Source organism: Chiroxiphia lanceolata, chromosome 7 (assembly GCF_009829145.1).
Source record: "Chiroxiphia lanceolata isolate bChiLan1 chromosome 7, bChiLan1.pri, whole genome shotgun sequence".
In the NCBI taxonomy this organism is placed as follows: Eukaryota; Metazoa; Chordata; class Aves; order Passeriformes; family Pipridae; genus Chiroxiphia; species Chiroxiphia lanceolata.
Genome location: NC_045643.1, coordinates 17,700,938 through 17,722,558, shown reverse-complemented (window position 1 = coordinate 17,722,558; position 21,621 = coordinate 17,700,938). Strand labels below are relative to the sequence as shown.

Sequence of the window (21,621 nt, the reverse complement as noted above, 5' to 3'; positions counted from 1 at the left end):
AACACAGCACTGCTCATCCCTCTAACCGGACAGGGTCATTCATGGCCTGGCGGTGGCAGGCAGCCCACAGAGAGAGGCAGGAAGGGATGTTTCCCACAACCCACACCTGGTGACCAAGAGGTGGAAAGGCATAGCCTGGCCCTTGGAATCCCTGGCTTGTTACTATGGGAAAACAACTTTTGTTCGTACTATCATACCAGCCTTTTGCCTTTCCATCTATTAATCCACTTTTATTTTTAGGATGTTACAGCTCTGACCAATTGTTTGCTTTGTGTAACATGAAAGCAATTCTGCTATTTAAATCAAACTGACAGAAATCTGGAGGATTTTTTTCCCTTCTCTCCACTGTTTTGTGGCATAACAGGCCAAAAGCACTAGATATCAGTCTGATTTTTTTTTCCCTGGACACTTGAGCTGTTGCAACTTTCAGTCAGTTCAGAAAGAAGTCAAAAAAGGAATCAAATATGGGGAGCAAGTCCTGGGATTTTGCTGGTGGACTTCTGCTGCCCACAGTGGGTGTGCTGCAGTCCCCTTTGCATCAGTAGTTATAAGAAGAGGGGCTTCTCTCTGCAAATCCTGAGGCTGGGATGAAAAGAGCCTGTTTGGAGCCACAGGTTACATCGTGGGAGCTCTGAGACACCCCACACCACATCCTCTCCATGCCCCGGGCACTAAATTAATAATGCTGTGACCTGCATAATGCCATTGCTGAAGCTGTGTCTTCTTTCACCTTTGTCTTACCAACAAGATGACACAAAGCTATAGTTGAAAACATTTTGCTATAATGAATACTTACAGAAAAGGATCAAGAATCTCCAACACTGTCAGATTATTTTACGTCTCAGTAGGTGTAGGTTTAGAATTGAATTGGCTTCAGCATTCAAATAGGCTTTTTTAACATAAAGCATTTTCTTCATCACAATCAACTAAGTCTTACTAACCATGCAGCAAACTGTGACTAGTCTACTAAAGGCAGCAGCATCTATAAAATAATATTAAAATAGCAACCGCCTTTAAAGGGGAAATATGAGGCATATAAGGGCCAGACATGTGGAATGAATTTAAAGCACTGTTTTCCAATCCCTGCCTCTTATAAATATTGTGATATTCCTATTAAAATGTTGAAAAACTACAGTGTACAGAGATTAATTCAGATTTCACATCAAAAGCCCAAACAAAAAGTTAAGAGGCCTGGGCAGTCAGCAGGGAAAGAGCAACTACATAAGCAAAGTGCATTAGTTTTTACAGCCCAGGTGTTGATATAAATTAGAGTAACTTGAATATCTGTCATTAGAAGAGCAATCTAAGACTGATCTGCCCAGAGTGTGGGAAAAATAAAACAAAACCCAGCCTCAGATCTGCATGATGTAAGGTAGCGTGCTTTGCCAAAGACAGTGGAGGAAAACAAACACCACCTCAGAGCCAGGTTACTGTTAATAAAAGCCTCAGTTCAGCGCAGCAAGCCCCATAAATAAGTTTTGTGAGAAACAGGCAACCAAGACTGGTAAAGATTTTAATTAAAAAGAAAAAAATCTAATTTTCCATTCTGAAAGTTAATTTTGAATGATTTGAGACTGCGAAGTGCTGAGACTACAAACCTCCACTAAACAGGGTGGAGATGGAGAGTCTGATTTTACTCTCATGAGAGTTCATGGAAAGGCTCAGGACAGTTTTCAGAGGAGGCTGGATGAGAGCCACTGTACCTTCTGACTTTGCTGAAAGCATCTGAATTGAGATGAGACTTAGAGATTAAGAAGAGTTCATCCCATGAAATCCCTTGATGATCTCTGCTGTACAGGGATTTGCACTGTAGCTCGAGGTTAGTCATTAAACCAGATCATTTGTGAGGCACCGAATCCTATTTGCACTTAAGTAATGAATTTGAGAAGTGTCACAGTCAGCAAGCAAGGCTGGCCTTGGCTCCCACAATGCCATCCTTTGGATGCCAAAGGCTGGTGGAGCAAGGACCACAGCCATGACTATGCACAGTGATGCCATGACTTGTGTTCAGCACTGCTGGAATCTTGCTTCATGAACCTAGGGAGAGCATCCAGCAAGGTATACTTTCATTTGTCTCAACGGACCATGACCTATTGAAAAACTCCCCGTAAATTACCCTCTGTGCCCTGCTCACAGACCACAAACTGAATAGAAACTCACGTCACATCTTACAAACTGACTAGATACTAAATGAAGACTCATTCTGCATATGACTTGTATCCCATGTGTTCACAAACCTTCTCTGACCTCCAGTCCAAAAAGCTATAAGACAGCATTTGATCTGCCATTTGAATGCTTATTTCAGTAACGTGGCCAGGAAAACTTAAGTTCTTTGTAAACTCTGCTGGGTTGCTACAAAACAATTACTTTTTTATAATTCACATTCCTAAAAGAATTAATCCAAGTTTGTAAATAAAACAATTGAAAATTTTCAGTTTTCTGAAATGAATATACACAAGATACACCATTACTTTGCACACTTAGGAATTTTTAGTATTTACTATGATTGGTATTTTATCTTAGATCCCCTTCTCTGAAAGCAGCTACAAAATGAAACTCTCTCTCTTACAAATTTTATATGACTAGCTTACAGTAATTAAAAATTAGTATAGCTTTCAGCCCCCCAAAACACTGATGTATGTGATGCTGGGCAGTGCACGCTGGGCATCTGCACTCACAGGCAGTTGGACGACAAAGAGACCATTTGCACAAGCACTCAAAGAAACTCAGAGCATCCGTTCTTACTTGCTTGGAAGAGAGCTTCTGCCCTCTGAGGTTTGGCCTGCTCTGTAGCTCATACTGTGTCTCAGAAAGCTTTCAGATGGGCTGCTATGGTTTCAGTAATTATTTTTAAAGGTTCTCGGCAATATAAAAACAAATCTGTGCAAGAGTCTTTAAAATCAGGATGGAAATAATAAGTGGGAGGGAAAAGAGGAGGCAAAAGTAATCTGAAACAAAAAGAGTGCTTGCTTGAGTAAACAACCCATCCCCAAACTCTGGGACTTCAATCTCCCTTTCTTCACATTGGAGCCAACCTTAGCTCACCCCAAACTACTCAGATACCATGGCCAAAAGTTGACCATCTGCTCTAAAGGGTCTACAAAACTTTAGAAACTGCATCCAAAGCAATTAAAAAACCCAACCAAACCCCAAGGTTAAGGATAAGAGATTAATTTTAATCTTAAATATCTTACCATACATATATTGGTTTGAAATGGATTCATTTAAAAACAACAAAGAAAAGCAACAATATTACTGAAAACACATTACTGCACACATGAAACTACATGATCATCTAATATCCTGGCAGTACTGGCAAATGATGTCTTGTTCTAATCTGTATTAAATACAATTCCAAAATGTTATGTTCCTGCACCACCAGATTATTTGCCTGGTTGGAATTCAGCAGTAAACTTCTCCTGCAACTTACTTCAGAGATATACATAGAGGAAGCAATACATTATTTCTACTAAAAATTGTCTAATAAGGCAACTCAAAAACTATCTTTAGATGGCTTTTACAAAACTAACAGACCAGATAACCATTAAGTAACCACTGAATAAAGTAGACTAAAAGTTGACATGATCTCTATATTGTTTGGTTCTTTGTATCATATATAAAATCTACTAAATCTGATCATCATTTTCTCTATTTTAAAAAGCATAGATTTTATAACATACCCATATTAATTGTGTCAGAGCCACCACTTTTATTACTACAGCAAGATAAGCTTAATTTTAAAATTCTATTTTTTTAAAATAAAAGTAAAAAAAAAAAGTGTCAGCTGTCCTTAGCTGATAGGAATGGCTTTGACTTCACTCCAGATCTTTCTTAGGTCTCTTCTACCAGAAGAACATATAATCCAAAAGTTGTAATAGGAATCTGTACAATAAATGATGAGGGCTGCCAGTGGAAGCTCTAGGGCTAAAGCAGACTGCCAGCAGGGAAGAGAAAGACTTGTCTTTTGCTTCTGCAATACTGAACTACTGAATCCATCACAAGCCTTATTCTGAGCTGACCAGAACTTCCCTGCCTCCAACAGCAGTCACTGGACAAAACAAACTGCTACCTAATGGAAATATGTACAGAAACCCTGCAGAGGATCTCCTGTTCTAGACTCCCTTCTTGTGAAGAGCAGCTTCAGAGCAAATTAATAGTTTGTTGACTGCCCTGCAGGAGGTCACCTCCAAGCCAGGGGCTTGTGGAACCGGTGGACTGGTTTTTAGAGATGTCCCCAGGCAAGGAGCCTGATGCCCTGGTGGCTGCTACCTCAAACTCCCATTCACAGCTGGAGCAGTGGAAGGACAAACCTGATATTCCTCTTCCTCTGTTTTAGTTTAGTTTGGCTCTTTGTGAAGCATTCAAAAATCTAACCCACAGTGCATTGAATACTTCTCCACATGTAATAGGAGAGACCTTGGCCTTCAGTATCTGAAGGCATGTGTGCAAATCACTGGCAATACTCATGTGCTGTTCCTATCACCGGCAATTTCCACTTGGTCCAATCTGGAAAACATCCTGAGTAACACGAGGGTGAATTTTTCTGTTAAGTATTTCCAACACTGCCTTTTGGCAAGAAAAAATGTCAAAAGTCACTTGGAAAAGAAAGGTACAGCTAAGAGATGTTTCAATTATTTCATAAATAAGCTGCCAAAATGCAAAGAGCAAAATCCAGGCAATAATAATATTCTTCATATTTATACTATTAGAAGCCAAGCAGAGATCAGAATATTGACCAATCACAATTATATTTTGTTTAATTTACTAGAATAGAGCTACAACAACAATTCAACTCAAAATAGCTTTGTAAAGCCATTTTTATATAAATAATTTCATCTACTTTTGCAGCAGTACTTGATATTTATGCAATATAATATTTATGAAATATAGGTGAGATAAAATTGAATCAGAGGGTTCCGATTATCCATCTGGGCCTTTAGCTGAAGACTCAAGCATTGACAGTGGGACCATGAAATTTGCACATATACATGTGAGTACACAGTCCACATATGCAGCAGATGATGCCAACTGAAACACAGTAAGGGCAACAAAGTTGTCTGTACCTAATCTAAGGTTTTCATTGTCCAGCTGAAGGCCCTATAAGTTAAGATAGCTTCTGAAGATTTCATTTATGAAATACACTTATCTACTTGTTTTGGCAGTTATCTAATAGATGGCAAGGTCCAAGTTCTGTTTTGCATCAGTCTGTGGTTCTTTCAAACTCAAAGCAACTCTAACGTTACATGAAAGACAGAATCTAGATTCCCTGATCTACCTGGAGAAGCACAAAAATTTGTATGAGTTTAATAATGTGGGATTTGGGGAAAAAAATAGTGGGAAATAAATTTTATGTCCTGACAAAGTTTGAGACATAAGAGATTTCTATCTTAATCAGGAATTAAAAAACAACCCAAACATTCTGTTGTTGGAAGTCTAAATTTCAGCAGATCCTATATTCCACTTCAAGTATTCTAAATTTCTTTTAAAAGCTCACAATTCTCCTTTCATCTCAGGGAAAGAAAGGTTGTGATAGGTTTTGATAAACTGATAAACTGATAGTATTAATTAGAATCTATTTTCAATAAAAATGTCCCAAGAAACTATAACTACAATCAATAACTTTGACACCCAGACTAAATTTTCCAACTTAGGCATCTAAATCCAATTGCTAGATGCTTATGTTTTCTCAGCTTCCTCAAGGTATTGACATGGTGCTGCCAACCTGGCACAGGGGTCTCTTACGGACTCCTGATGCCCTGATTATCCCTGGTCCTGGGAGGGACATGGGACAAGTCAGTGCTACTAGAGCTAAGACTGGGAGGACCCAGATGCAGACAAGCCAGGGGGGCCACAGTCTTGTAAAGGGCTCTAGTTTAAAGCAAGGCACAAATCAAACAAAAAGCAACCAAGGACACCAAACTGAAAACGCCCTTCTGCTTTCCTCCGCATCTCCGATTACAGAAGTTTTTGCTCCAATTTATTTCTCTTTGGAAACAACTTTTTACAGCTGCACATGGCAAGTACTTAGCTAGTGAGCAAAGAAGATGGAAAGAATGATTATTAATGGATTCTGCCAAAAAATAGGGCAAAGTCTTTCACAGCTTAGGACAAGAACTAGTCGATCTTCCCCTAAGTGAAGAGGAGGCATGTCTTGTGCTGCCTTCCTGAGAAGGAAAACAGCACAGCCGCATTGCCTACTGCAGCAACCCAGGCTGGAAACATACAGCACCCTTCCACTTTCTACTTGTGAAGCTGGTTGAGTCAATACACACTAAACCAGAACGTTTGCCCAAGTAAAAACCAAGCAGTTCCACTTGGTTATCTGCATTTTATTTTAAATATTTATATCTCTAATTGTTTTCTACGACCTTTGACAACCAATTGTTTCCATGCAGCAAGTGTAGTCAAAGGCAGTGTGCCATGTGGGTGCCAGTCCTGCAGGGCATTGGTCTACCAGAGTGCCCAGGTCACTGCAGTGACATCCCATATGAGGTCATATCTAGCTGACTGCATAGGTCAGACCCAGGTGGACGTGCTAGGCAGGTGAATATGCCAAGAGGGACAAATCAACATCTTGCCTGAACTCGGCAGGAGCCACAAGCCATTGCTTGAGGAGAGACAAGCTGCCCCAGACAGCTGCTCTGGGGTCTGCAGCGGCTCCTGCTCTTGCCAGATTTTTGGAAGTGGTGCCCAGCCAGCATTGCACCTTCATGTTAGCTGGCAGCTCTGAGGCAGCCTGCCACACAGGCCGTGCAGGACCTCGCTGGGAGCCCAGGAAGCATCTGGGTTTGGAGATTATTTGCCTCTGTTCATGACAGTGGGTCTAACTGAGCTCCTGCTAGTATTCCAAATGCAGGTTTTTGCATTAAAAGTAATAGTTTGTTGTAGTTCAAGCTAAAAAAAAAAGTATGTATGGCATACCACTGCCACGAAAAAACATACCCACAAAACCAAAAGCAGCCACATACCATCATTCAACACTTGCATTTCCTCTTTAGAACATTCAACATGTCCTCTTACTCAGGAGAGTCCTCCACAGGACTGCTCAAATTTGTCCTTGCTAATGCCAGTCTACCAGAAGCTCAGAGAAGAAAACAAATTAGTCACAGCAGGCTGGAGTACTCAGTGCAGGTGCCCTGAAACAGCAGGTATTGGAGGGTAGCAACTAATTTCCCCTTTAATTTATTTGTAATAGGAGTGGCTGTCACAGTTGTTAAGCCCTAGCTAAAGTTAGCATCACATCTGCCAAATCCTGTAAATATGGCCAAAACACTGACCAGACTGACTGAATTATTTGGTTAGCTTGCATGGGCAAAACCAGACTGTGTTTATTTTCAGAAAATTTGAAGGCTAAGTTTAGCATATGGCAGACTGAAATAAGACTCTCAACATCTCTCCTTTCAAAACCAGAATTTGTAATTAAATGGAGAGTTAAGAGCTACTTAAAATCTGAGGCCACAGGCTTCCAGATAAAAAGAAAATTTTTTCCAAACTCAGAGAGCTGTAATATCTGGATCAAACCCACAGCTGCAAGGAAGCTTTGTATTGATTTATGGGGGCATAAGATGTTATTATTCTCATGAAGTCTACTTTCTCTCTTAAACTGCCGGCCTGATGACTGGCAAAGGACCATCGTTTTGTTCTATATCTGCCAAGGCCCCCGTGAGCAGGCAGACTCCCAGAAGGCCAGGTTACAGGGGATGCCAGTCTGGGCACCATCACAGAGTCAAAAAGCTCTGCTCACAGAAGGGGTACAGTGGCACCAGGGCTGCTGTGTCAACAAAGCAGGAACTCCACAGACTAACGCTTCTTTAGGTGAGCCCTGATCCATCAGAACTTGATATTAGGAAATGCTGTTCAATGCAGACCAAGCTGGTTTTGCACAGCCAGCATGAATTTGAAGTTTGCCATTAGTACCAGAGATTTGAGATCTGTGTTAAAAATGAGCAGTTTGCCACAACTGTTCACCTGAGACAGCAGCAGGTCCTGCCTTTTCAGGTCTCCCTCTTATGCCAGGATCAGACCTGGTTGTTACGTGCCAGCTGCTAACAGTAACTCAATATTTCCCACAGTGCTGAGTATAATGCACTCATTTTACCTGTTCACTCTCAAATTAAAAGAACAAAATCTCCTCAGGAAACTCAGGAACAGAATTTTACTTTCCCTCCCTGAAAAGTGGAGTATGGAGTATACTGTACTGTACATATGGAAATGTTAATTTTAAAGGCAATAACTATTCGGCATTCATCAATAACCAGAGAAATTCAGTCATGTCAACAAGGAGACTGAAATACTGAACAAAAGACAGCAGGGCTGGAAGAAGGCATCTACTCTTCCACTGAGTCACTATGGCAGGTATTTATCTCTTTTCTCTCTAAAAATCTCCACTGATGGAAACTCTGCAATATCCCTCAGTCATCTACCTCATTAGCATGACACCAAATAAAGCTTTTCCCAGTGCTTAATTTAGACCTCCTTTGCTATGATTTCATTTACTATTTCTCATCCTATTTACAACTGATGCTTAGAAGAATTTATTCCTTTCCTCTTCATGGTTATTTGAAAACTGTTTACATGTCCCTTTGATCTTCTCCTCTTTAGGCTAAGCAATCATATTTCTTTCAGTCTTTCTTCATAGGTTGTATTTGTGTTGTCTGTCATCATTACTGTGTTCATAGGTCATTCCATACTCCCAAATCATATGTGAAATGCGTGAGGGTGACATAATTCACCGTCTTTATCTCAGTATTGCATTGTAAGTTTTTTTGCAGCATCCAATTTACTAATTTGAAATAAAATATAAACGTCAATTTAAAAGTACTGATATTTTCCCTATCTGCATGTCTCCCTCCTTTAAACAGGCCATCCTTTCCTATCACCGATGTCCAAACAGGTATGTTTGACTACTGATCACTCAGTAGTACCCTCTTTTTTGGTCCTGTGGAAATAACTCTTCAAAAAACAGTGTTTGCACCCATCCTCATCCTGTAGCAGTCCATCATGCCTGATAAGAGTTGTGGATCCATGAATGAAGCGAAACATTTCTGTTCCTAGGGCTAACTCTTCCCTCTCACATCTCCCAAGCCTGGCACCCAGATTTCTTCAGACTGTAGTTTCCAAAGCAAGTGCACTGCTGAAACTACACCAAAACATCAACCCACATGGACCAGCTAGAGACCTTATCAAGGAGGAACCCTGAATGGTTTTGTACTCACGTCTACGGATAACCAAAATCACAGGCACCTCTGGGACCCTCCCAGCATCAGTTTCTACCTGGTCCACTAATCACAAAGAAGCCACAGTTGGGGCTTACAACACAGGGCACTTGAGATAGAAAATAATCCTTGATCTACTGGACTGCACCAGCTCTAGGTCGGCATGTTGCGGCCTTTCTACAGCACATACTTTCTGATGGACCTTCTGCTTCAGTGAAAAAAAAAGTAAACTTACTGTTCTTTCTTTCTTATTAACTATATGTCTCAGTGAACCTTTTCATATTATTACTGTTCATTAGCACCACACCATAAACATTGTAGGCTTCACTGTACAGTTTTCAAGTGTAATGCCATCTGCTCTAAGTCAGGACAACGACACATTACAGTGCTTGGTCATATAATATCTTAGGTCTCCTGACCTACTTACCAAGTGTCAAATCCCTTCACTATTAGCCTTGTGCTACTGGAATGAAAAAAAACCCAACAAACCAACCTGCTGCACATGTTAAAAGCTTGTGGATTTGGCATAAAATTTGATGTAACCTAAGGCACCTAACTGTCATTAGGAAAGGTGTGCCACATCAGAGAATGCCAGTAAACTGGTACTGCCATTAATCCTGCCCTGGAGAAGAATGACTCCTATACTGTCACACTGCAATCTAAGACATGAGATGGCTCTACACCTTCCAACTCTTATAGGCCAGGAATGCCACACACCAGAGATGTTTCCCTGTGCTGCTGCTCACACCATGACTTCTACCCACTCCCATCCCTCTCGGTGCAAATCCCACAGGTTCTGTACCTGGTCACCAGCAGGAGAGATGTTTTCATAGAATACAAGGCCTGGTCAATTCATCCAGAATACACTTCCTGAAGTTAATTCAATTGCAAAAACATTTCCCAGGTTGCACACTCCTGCAAGGAAGAAAAGAACTATTAATTGTGAACCATTTGGGATCACAGAGCCTGGGTACATATCTACTATGTATTTCCTTGCATAAATTGAAATTCTGCATGAGAAACTGGCAGCATGTGAAGAAGAGCCCCTCTCCTTCTAAAGAGGAATTAGAACAGGAAAACACACTGGCTGTGCTCTCCATATCAGTCCCTGAGGCCAAAGAACCCAACTTGTTCTCAAAGAAATTTAAGATAATTCCCCAGCTTCAGCATAGCATAGTAAAAGCCAATATAAATGGTGGAGGGAAAACAGAAAAGCATAAAAACCCTGTAGACGGACATGATGGTAAGACTGAACAGAATTATCCACTACTACAGTTGCTCCTCATAAGAGACGTGGTTTGATAACTAGCTTTGTAATAGGGAGGTTTCTATAGTTTAAGCTAGAGAAAAATGCAGGCAAATGCTGAAAAAAATCAATTAAACGAAAGTAAAATTAACCTCCTTCAATGTCTAGATGCTTTTAACAGCTAATTACAGAAATGACTTGCAGAACTTACATTCATGTGTGGGAGCAAGGAAGGCAGAGGGAACAGCTAGCAAGATGTGACAGAGATGTGCTGCAAATAATATCCCAGCAAAAGATACACTTGTCCATTTGATATATTTAGCATTACAACAAAAAAAAAAGTCTTTAACAACGCAGTAATTTTAAAATAAAATATAAGAACAGTAACCATTCAGCATTTTACAGATTTACTTCTATTTAGAAACCAGTCTCAAGACTCCAGCCCCTCACTGCCATGAAATCTTTGCGTACACTATGAGGTGAAATGAAACCTGCTATAAACTCTCTGAAGCTGGCTCATGCAGTTCAGGTTTGCATTAGGTGGTGTTGCACATCTTAACTCCTACTTCTTCCCTTGCAGAGAGTAGAATACTGTGGATGTGGATCCAGGTGCACAGTGGACACAAGATCAACAGAGTAATGCAGACGAGTAGTTTTTGGGGAGCAAAACTGGCCAGTAACTAAGGTGGCATTGAGTCATTTATTCTGTTTATTTGCAGAATTAAGGATTCTTTAATGTTGCTTTCATCTAACTGAAGTTCTCTCAAACCTAAAAACTTCTATACTAACACTGGCCAAGGGAAAGAAACAAACATAAACAATTAAAAAAAATACAGAAAAATGAATTTTTCTTCCATAGATGCTATGAACACACACAAACACATGCACACAGTCTCTCTTCCTTCTGAAGTTCAACAGAAGAGCAGCATTTTTTTCCTGAGCACAGAATTTGTCCCCATCTGGTTCCATTTTTTACTATTTTCTTTTTTGGTTTCCTTCTCTCTAATTCCAATGCATATTTATTTCATTTTGTTTAGTCTGTGCTCTTTATTCCCTTTCCTCTTTTTGCAGATTTCCTTTTTAATTTGTTAGAGGAAGAAACATTCTTTCCCTGGTTTTCATAATACAAGCTGGTGGAAAGAGCCCATTCAGAAATCCTCCCTCTTCAACAACCACTCCTGCTCTTTCAATCCTGGTTGCCTGTCTTCACTCCCGGTAGCAGAGTAGAAGTGTTAGGTTTATTTATTTAGGAAAGAGTATTGGTTTGTTTTGTAATTCAGTTTCAAATGGCTGGCACAAGCCTCTGCGTGGAGGCTGAAATATATTATTTACGAGCCATTATATTTAGCTTAAAACAACTCCTAATCTATTTGAGATGAGCCACTCTAAGACAGGATTAGACTGAAATGAAAATGTCTGCAGTGGGATTTTACTAAATTGCTTTTAAATCACATTCCTAGTTAAACAGTGCTCTGGTGAAGGCTATAACCCCTAATACATCAGAAAGGCTGATTTGGGGCAGAACTTTGGCTCTCTGAAAACTTGCTGGTTTTACAGAAGCAGGGGAGCCCCTCTAAGGCCAAAGCCTTCTCTGCGTGTAAAACCTCAAAGCTTGAAACATGAGAGCAAGCTCTCAAGGCTGAGCCACAGATCTGTTAACTGCCCAGAAACAGAGCCCTGTCATTCCCAGAAACAGAGCCCCGCTATTCCCATCTCGCCCAGACCCTCAGTGCTGTGCAGTAGGGCCAGATGCAGCATCCACTTCCACGTGCGGGAGGAGGTGAGTACTTCCCTGCTTGTGCAGCCTGGTCTGTCTGGAGCCACTGCATCCATCTTATGCAGATGTTTCTATGCTGACAACAGGATGAACGCACTGGGTGGGATGAGGAGGCTGAGAGAGCTGCGCAGCTTGGTCTGGTTTTCTACATAATCGGGGAAATGTTCTTAAAAATATTTGGGAAAAGTATGGGCAGTTTTAGGAACACTTTCCTGACACTCAGATATCTGATTTTAACATCTGTCGTGCCCTTGTTACAGCATTGTCATCCCCAGCAGCTGCATTTCATGCTAGATTGCTGCCACTGCCACTGTACAAGCTCCTCTGCCTCACAGGTTGTGACACTGCCCGGTGAGCAGGGGGGGCACTTGCCACCACCGCCTGAGCCCTATGCGGCCGTCACCTCCTCTTCCCCCCATGCTCTCCCAGCACCATGCAGGCCCTATGCTGGGATTTAATTTGTTCATATTCTCTGCAGTATTACTACTATATTCTACATTTTATCATCATTAAGGTTGCTTTCTTTGTAACTTTCATTCCAACTTTGCACTTAAGATTTATAATTAAACACAATCCCCTAGTAATTTAAAAGTAAGAATTATATTTTTGCACGGGAGTACAGAACATACATCCCATTAAACAGTCTCCCCCTGAGAGCTCCCAAGTTCTCCAGAACCAACCAAGTGCCATTTTATTCCAGATACAGAAAAGTCGTGATGGAATTCCTCAACAGAAATCACCAGGAATGAGAGAAAACCTTAACAAGAGACTACACCAGTAAAATCAAAGAGAACAGCTACTTGGTACAGCCAAAACAAACAAAGTGAAGTTTTCGCTACAGTCAGTGGTTTTAACCTGTGCTTGGAAAAGCGCTTTCTGGTATTTATTCACTGAATACTTCTATTAAAAATTCAGACCTTTTACTTATTATATGAAAGTCTTAACAAGATAGAGAAGATTTCATTCACACGTCTAACGTGACTCAGGTCCACATTGCTGTTGTACTGCAAGGCAGGTTCCAAGCTTCTCACAAACCAAGCTAACTCACAGATGAGCTTCCTATTTTTGCCCTGTACCATTCTGCTCTGAAAGCCCACGTTGTTTACTACCTGCTAACGCAACTGCCATATGGACCACTCCTTATCCACTGCCACCAAAAGTCAGTGAAAATACACATGCAGAACCCCTGTAGGATAGTTAAAGAGATGTTTTAAGAGGACTAACCTGTGCTATTTGAATCCGTTGGAGGTCACCCAGTTCTGAACTTCCTCAGCAGCTTCGGTCTTGTTTCCTGTAGAGTGGCATGTGACACCACACTTCCTCACCGCACCTTGCTAGACTCACTTTAAAATCAGATGAAACAATTAACTATCCCTAACAGCATGTTTAAGAAATTTCTGATCTAATGTTGAACCACTGACATTTTTGCATAGCCAGAGTCCTCTTCTACTGCCTTCTGAATCACTCCACGATTCAGTGGACCTTTCTGTACTTTCTTGATATTGATATCAAATGCTGAATGTGATTCTGCTCAGTGTCCCCCCTGCTTCTTTTAAAGAGGAAACAAATGCAGTAGTGGAGAATGTAATTACGCTGCAAGTGTGGGAAACTTCACTTAAAGGATATTTGTTTATCAAATTTTCATAGCGGTAATGAGTTGATGAATTCAAACAGATGCACTTATCAGCAATTTTCAGAAATATTTTCCTTTGAATACCGCAAACAGAAGTTTGAGTCCTATGAAAAGTAGTTCATGTCTTTAGAAGAGTAGGGTTTTCTCAGCTGTAACAGTGTGAATACATATACTGATATCTAGTGCAGGGATGAACAGGCCTGAATATATGTCACAAAAAGAAGGACAGTAAAGTCCTGGATTAGAGTAGTATGTTTACAGGACTAGTCAATACATGTTGCTTTATCATATTTTTCTTAAAGTCACGCGAATTTTGGAAAGGCAATCTAATCCTAAGTGGTACCAACACCAGAAATACTGACACAGCCTGGAGATAAAGTTTGAAGACTACCATATCAGAGGAGAGGCAGAATGGTCTTACCAGGGTCAGCAAGGAGACACTGCTCTGCTTGAAGATGCTCCTCGTGGAACATGTTAAACACTCTTCAATTAGGCTAATGGAAAGTAGTGGAGATAAATTAAATATCCCTTTATTTAGTGAGAGCTGAAATAACAACGTCCAGTGCCTGGGGCACTGATCAGCCTGGCAAGGACTGTGTGAAGGCAGTGGGTTACAAAGCCAGAGGGGTTCCCTTACAGACTGATTGCAAACATCTGTGCTGGAGCACAGATTGGGTTTAGCTGCACCTAAGTGTGAAAGTGAAGACCCTGAAGGTAGGGAGAGTGAATAAACAGAGAGCAATGCTGCACATTTGGGATGCAAGGCTTTTGGCACACATTCATGGCTGTCCTGCCAACACCATTCAGTTCTCCCACCACACACCACAGTTGTCTCAAGTGTGTTGGCACAGTGGTTCCACAGCCTGTGCCATGGACCACATTGAGGAACTGATCTAGTGGTCAAAGGGTGATCAGTTTTTTTCTTTTCTTTTTCTCATTCTCAGACATGAGGGGACAAGTGTTAGCAGGAAGCCATTACCCAGGCTGTAACACAAAACCACAGCTACAGTGAGAGACCCAAGCCAATGGCAGCTGCTTCTCTGCCCACAAATTGATGCATTCTGTGTAATTTCTACATAAATTAAGAGGTTTCCACTAAAACGTCATCTTTTAAATTAACCTGTGCCAGATGAAGACACCAGTGTTGTGAACAGCCTCCCTGTGACCACCAGCCAGGGAGTACATTCCTATCTGCTGCCTCAGGGCTTCCTACCACTGCTTGCTTGTTTGCTACTATCAAATGAGCCAAACTAGATCCAACAATTTTTATCAGTGGGTTAAAATAATCTGTCTAATCCCATTGGAAATGAAGTGACAATGTCTTTGAGGATCCCACAGAGATGTGGGAGTAATGAACTCTGGCAAAGAGGTAGCAACAACAGGATTTCATGGAGCAGCAGCTAAGTATTGAACATATCACACCCAGCTAATAAGAGATGTAAGTATTTTATGTGTAAATATGTAAAGGATAACCACACAAAACAAAATATATTCATGATGGCAAAACACTCCAAAACTAGTCCACAAAGTGGATGCTTTTACATGAGATACTTTCCGAGCACACACATAACCCCCTTACTTGTGCACACACATCTGAGCTCCTGCAGCTGTAGTAGGAGAGCATGTGCAAACACATGTCTGCTGATGCACCTGCTCTGCCCCACTGAAGGTTTTAGGCCAAATGGCCAAGGTATTATTTACACTGGAAGACATTTGAGAGCTCTGTAAGGCTCATGCAGCTTAAGCATTTTCCCCCCAGTAAGTGTGCAGAGACATGATACACCAGACCCTGAGCTTCAGAGGCACTGAGGGGAAGTTGAAGAGTTCAGGAAGTGGCCATGTTTGCTCTCAGCACACTGCTGCTTTGTCCTCCCCCAGCTGCTCCCACAGGGGCTTTCAGACAGCCAGGATCCCTCACAAGAGAAGGGTTATTTATCTCTGTTTTAAGAAGAGGCTGCATTTACAAAGTCACTTTTAATGTGTCAACCTCTGCGTGAGGATCTAGTCACATACATTGGGCTGTGCCAAAGCTCTGCTTGGAGCTGCTGGTGGGGCAAATCTACTTTTATATCCCCCCCAGACATGGGGGTTGTTCAAGATGGCAGGAATTCATTTGCCCAGCAGGTAGCTTGCAGCAGTCTCCCAATCACTTTTAATCTGTGCCCAAGCAAAACAGCCTCCCAGGATGTTGCTTCAGCCAAGTTCAGAGTGCAGCAGCACCTCGCCACGCCTTTCAGTGGGGCCATGGAGAGGGCACTGCAGGGACAGCAGATGCAGCTGTGTGACACTGGGGGGACCCACCGCGTCCACAGAGGTCTCACACAGCAGGGTTTGCTGAGTCACCACAGACACCAGAGCATCTGCCAGCTCTGACTATGGACCATTAAGACATGAAGAGAAACATATGAAGCCTGATAAATTCTGTAATCTGTGAACAAACCACTTATTTCTCCATCCTTGTCACAGATGAAGCATCTGTTGGCTAGCACCTTCCAGAGGAGCAAAGTTTTGACAGGGATTTTTGGCAGTAATCTTGTGTAAACCAATGACTTGCAACTAATGCTATGTCTCACCTTATATATACACTAGACAAAACCCTCTCTATGGCTTCTGACTAGAAAGTATACCTGAAGCTCTTCTTTATGTACATCTGGGTACTTCATGGAGGCATCTGCACTAACCCTGCAGATGGCACAAGTTATTTTTAAAACCATAAACTGACTTCCCCTCACTTGCTGTGAGATCAAATACTGTTTGATTTATGAATAAAGGACCACCCCAGCAGCAATAACAACTTGCACAGTGGCCTAACAGATAAGCTACACAGGGATGTTAATAGACACTGCTGTAAAGCTATTTGCACAAATGATAAGCTTGTCCTGTGCTATCGGGATAAAAAGGCAATCACGGGCTCTGAGGTTTTTGGTTTAGATTAGAAATTTGCACTACCCTATGTCCATACATCTGAGTATACTGGACATGGTGACCCAGGCTAATAGAGCATGCTGAAACCCAGCATTCAATATATCTCTTGCCTTATAAAAATGGTCCCCATTTATTCATTATATGGAAATCCCCCCCCCCTTCACTAACATGGCTACCACACACACCCCCTCCCCCTGCACAGAATAGTGGAAATGTTTGGGGCTGTTTTCTCTCTGGTACCCATCACCAGCAAATATGAAAAATTAACATGTCACTTCTCAGGCAAAACAGTCTGTACTGCTCCTGACTTTGAGCAGGCAAGGTGAGTGCAGGAGTAAGCCATAGTGTGGAACTGCTAATGTGCAGCTACAAATAAACCGACCAACCAACCCCAAATCTGTTAGCCAAATCACCAGAGCCAAGCACTGATACAGAGGTGTCCAAACTTCAAAGCAGGAGCACAGTCGGCAAGTTTGTTGAAAGAATTACAACCAGGCATGGAAACTGGGACTTCTCAGTAGCATATAAACCCTGCTGTTTCCATTTCCTCTTTCTCATTATCGGCACAGACGGGGGCTGAAGATTAGTAAACAGTGGGTGTTTGAGGTGAATTAGAGCATGTGTGATGTAGAGCTAGGTATCCTAGTGGCATCTGTGTGACTTCGGAGTGATGTAAATATTTAATGTTGCCCACTATATTTCTTCAAAATGATGAAATATTAACACGTTCCTTGGGGATGGGAAAATCATACCAGGTAAAACAATCTATTTTGTCCTTCATCTAGGATGTGAATGAAATCTGATGGACAAAAATTTTCTGGCAGATTCCCCTGCTGTAGCCATGTATATGTGAAAATGAAGAGTTTTAACACTGTTCATGTCCTGTCTGAAACCAGGGAAAAAAACCCAAAACCCAAGAAATTCTGGGACAAAACTCTCTACACAGCTACAGGCATATAAAACATTACATTTTCAGCTGCCACTCGGTTTTAGCCACAAATTATCCTTTAAGAGGACAATCATGTAAATAAAAGCCATTCCTAAGAAAATGTACTATGCCTAGAAATGCCTATGTATGTCTTGACTTGAGTGAAACCCACTGAATGGACAAACCTTGCTCTCAAAGTTACTTGCCCTCCTTGGTCCTATAATATAGACAACAACAGACCCCTGAAGAAGAGTTCTGCACTGCATAGATATTTTATATATCTATATATATGTCATATTTCTAAAAGGAGAACTCTGTCTTTTAGAAGTCCCTTCATATCATCATAGAAATTTCTAATAACCTTAATGTATTCTCAGAAACCAAAAAGGAAGTTTTAATAAAAGGAACAGTAGTAGTTGTAGTTTCCAATGGTTATTTTCACATAAAACCTAATTTCTTAGTTTGTTGCTTTTTTATAAAATAAGCTTGAAACACAGTTTCTCTTTGACCCTATCAAAGAATATGAGATTACTCAGCAGGTCCATGAACATAAGAATCAATGTGTGCTATCTTTCCAAAGGGTATTTTCAATACTCTTTGCCCAGTAAAATCTGCCTAGCTGTTTTTCTAGAGCAGCTGTTTTTCTGTTATACTTTGCTAATGGCATGCCCAGGCTTCATGTACCTTTTTCCAATACATGAGCATCCTATGACGGCAAAATTAAAAGATATTTATTATTGAACAACTTGTCTTCACCAAATATTCATATCTGCAATTTGAAAATTTTCAGACTCATGCAAATAGCTGAAAAATTTTTATATACTTGGTTATTTTAGTAGAAAACAACTGTTTTTAAAAGATCGCACTTGAATCTGAGTAATATTTTATATTCAAATCTCCCATCAGCATTTGTGTACATATGTATACACAGACACATATTTGTATATGCAAGTAAAGTTAAATAAATCTACACTTTAGAAATCGTGACCTACCACAACATGTTAAAGCTACACAAACATTGTGTATGTGTATGTATTAAAGCCATGCAAACAATATTCACTGGCAAGAGCTATTACTGCTGCTTAGTTTATTTCCCCTTTACAATCTCAATTTCCTATCCAAAGCTCATGCCCTTGTAATTTTTTTTCAAAGGTAAAGTAAGTCCCAATCTTTGGGAACTTTAGTCCACTTCTTGCATTCTTCCCATGGGTGGTATAGTCCACATCAGGAATAACTGGATGCCAAATATAGCCACAGATGTGAGTCTCTGCATACTTGCTGGGTGATTATAAAATAGAATCAGCTTCTCTGATGTTGTATAATGGATGAAATCTTTTATCCTTTGCTTAGGTACCAGTGCCAGCAATCCCATACTGATTTGAACTATGCCCAAGTAAGGTGAGCAAGATCAGGTCATGTGCAAGGTCATGTGTTTTTTGTTTCTCTGTATTCTCCCAAGAATATACAGGAGAAAGGGAGGCTCAGTGTATGAATATGTATATACACTATATATCACATTATAATTTAATTATCTATGCAATTACTATTAATTAGGAGAGCAGTAGTTAAAAGTGACAGAGAATTTGCAGTCCGTGAAAAGCATCTGGATCAGCCTTGGAGACTAACATTCTCTGTTTCCTTAGATGGTGGAAAAAAATTCATCCCTGTTGTGAAATCCTACATCTCACTTGCACATAAGGAGTAGCTACATGGGACACATCTAAGCAAGACTGATTGCACAACTATGTCAAGTGTTGGCCCTGGTCCAAAAGGATTACTCAGTTAGCCATCAGGGAACAGTTTCCAACCTTGTGGACAATCATGATGGCTTTCAGCATGGAAGTCATTCTATGCCATTCTGAGCAGGAAATTCTGTCTTGCACCTGGCATTACCAACTCATTGACTCATTACCAACTCATTAGACTATGCTAAACCTGACAGAAAGCAATGTTTAGTAACAGCTCACCCGGCTTAGAGATAAACTGCTGATTTAGAAATAAAATGCCCTATATTGCCATTCATCAAAATCTGGTTTTATCAACTGCTGAAACTGAGTCAGTAACTGGGAGACTGCACTCACAAGTAATAAAGCAACACCTCTACCTCAAAAGGCTATGAGACTATCCTGCTGTTCCCACAGCTAGACAAATAAAAGGAGCTGGGCTTCTCATGCCTTGGATATGCAAGTTGCCATAACATGCTTGGGAACTGACAATCAGGACAACCCAAATGTGCAGGCTGAGTTTGAAAGTGGAGGCAGTGGTATGATATTCAGGCTCCAAACAGCTTGGCAACAGGTCTCTCTCATTAGCAGAAGTCTGACACAACTATAACTGACCTTGGAATCATCTGTCGGCATCTGTCGGCATCCCACTCTACATGTGTTTTGTTTCTTTCTTCTCCCACTAGCAAAAGGCCAAGTACTCAGTAGAGAACAGAAAAATTAAAGTATATGGCTTATGGCTTCAAGGGTGTTACCTATGCACAACAGAAACCCCCAACTGTGTAGTTTGAAGCAAGTGCTGCTAACAGAGCAGAAATGCCTTGCAGTTCAATTTCTAGACTATTCAGCAAAGTTGGCTGGCTCTCCTGAGAGGCTGCACCACAGCAGTGACCTAAGAGAACAGTGCAGAGGAAAACAGCAAGGACCTCCAAAAACCCTCCTACTCAGCCTGAAAAATCACAGCTGCCCCAGAGTAAGGGGGATCCTATAAGCATGGGCCGCTTGGGGTAGGAGAAAAGATTAGTCATGGGCATTTTGGTAGAGCCCAACAGTTCCAGTTGGTCTGTGGGCCAAGTACCAGCAGTCCCAGCACAGTTCCTTACAGAGTTGATACTCTCTGGCTCTCATCAACAATGCCTCAAAGCATCCCCACACGCTGCAGGAGCCTAAAGGTGTTTTTTCACCTGCTTCCCTGATGCTACATGGTGCCAGCAGGGGTTCGGCTGCACCAGCTGTGAGACAGGCTGTATATACCTACTTGAGGTTTCATGATGTTACTAGTTTGGATTTAAGTAAACTTCGTGACACTAAACTTTGGGGGATTTGCTACTAAATGGGACAAGGACTGTTCTCTCAACTTCTAATGCCTAAGCCAGCACCTCACTTCACTTTGGGAAATTCTAGTTTTGAAGACCCTTGATTGTCCATGAGGCTATTTCCATAATTATACTCTTAAGAACTATTTTAAAATTCCCTCATTTTATACTTGTCCTATACCAGACAGTATTCCTTTGTGATAGGGTCTGAGATCCAGAACTGATGCACATTACAGAAAATGACAGTGATACCAAGGGTCATATGCTCCACTGAGAAATGAAGAAACCAGGACCTGGATGCGCCAGAGTTAAATACAGAAACTGACACTGCAATTTGTGACAATGTCACCAGACAGAACCAAGAGTTTCTACAACCAACATGCCTGCAAATAATCTGGTTTTTTCCCTCCCCACTACAATCACATCACAGTGACCCTAGAAATCTTTAAAAAAAAAAAAAAGTCAGCATTGGAGCTTTAAAGCAGAAGGGTGATCCTGCCTTTAGGATGCTGATTTCCAAAAATAACCACCAGTGTCTACCTGAGAACAGAGGGAGCATTTCCAGAAGCCTAACAAAAAAAAATAGCCCAGAGAAAAGCCCTAGGAAACACTGTCCTGACCTTATCTGGAGCAATCCTGCTCCACTGGTCTCATCTCAGCACAGATCCCTCACAGCAACCTTACATCAAGGCCAGGGTTGCACCTACCAGACTTTTGCTAGTCCAGAGTGATTTTTTTAGTGTATCTCTGTTCTCACTTCCTAGGGCATAAAACCTCAATAAGAAATAGCAGTGGGACATTTCTTTATCTCTAAATAAGGGGAATAAAATGAAAATACACTATTTTTTTTTTTGATT

The 21,621-nt window shown here is 41.1% G+C and overlaps 1 protein-coding gene across 3 annotated transcripts in view; it reads right to left on the bottom strand.

The window, feature by feature from the left end:
• The window catches only part of WIPF1 (WAS/WASL interacting protein family member 1), a 78,060-nt gene that overhangs the window by 46,372 nt on the left and 10,067 nt on the right, over window positions 1-21,621 (bottom strand). For all 3 annotated transcript variants that reach the window (XR_004358110.1, XM_032693709.1, XM_032693708.1), the window contains exon 2: window positions 10,018-10,130. The gene's annotated coding sequence lies outside the window, so the exon portion shown is untranslated. The remainder of the gene's footprint in view (window positions 1-10,017; window positions 10,131-21,621) is intronic.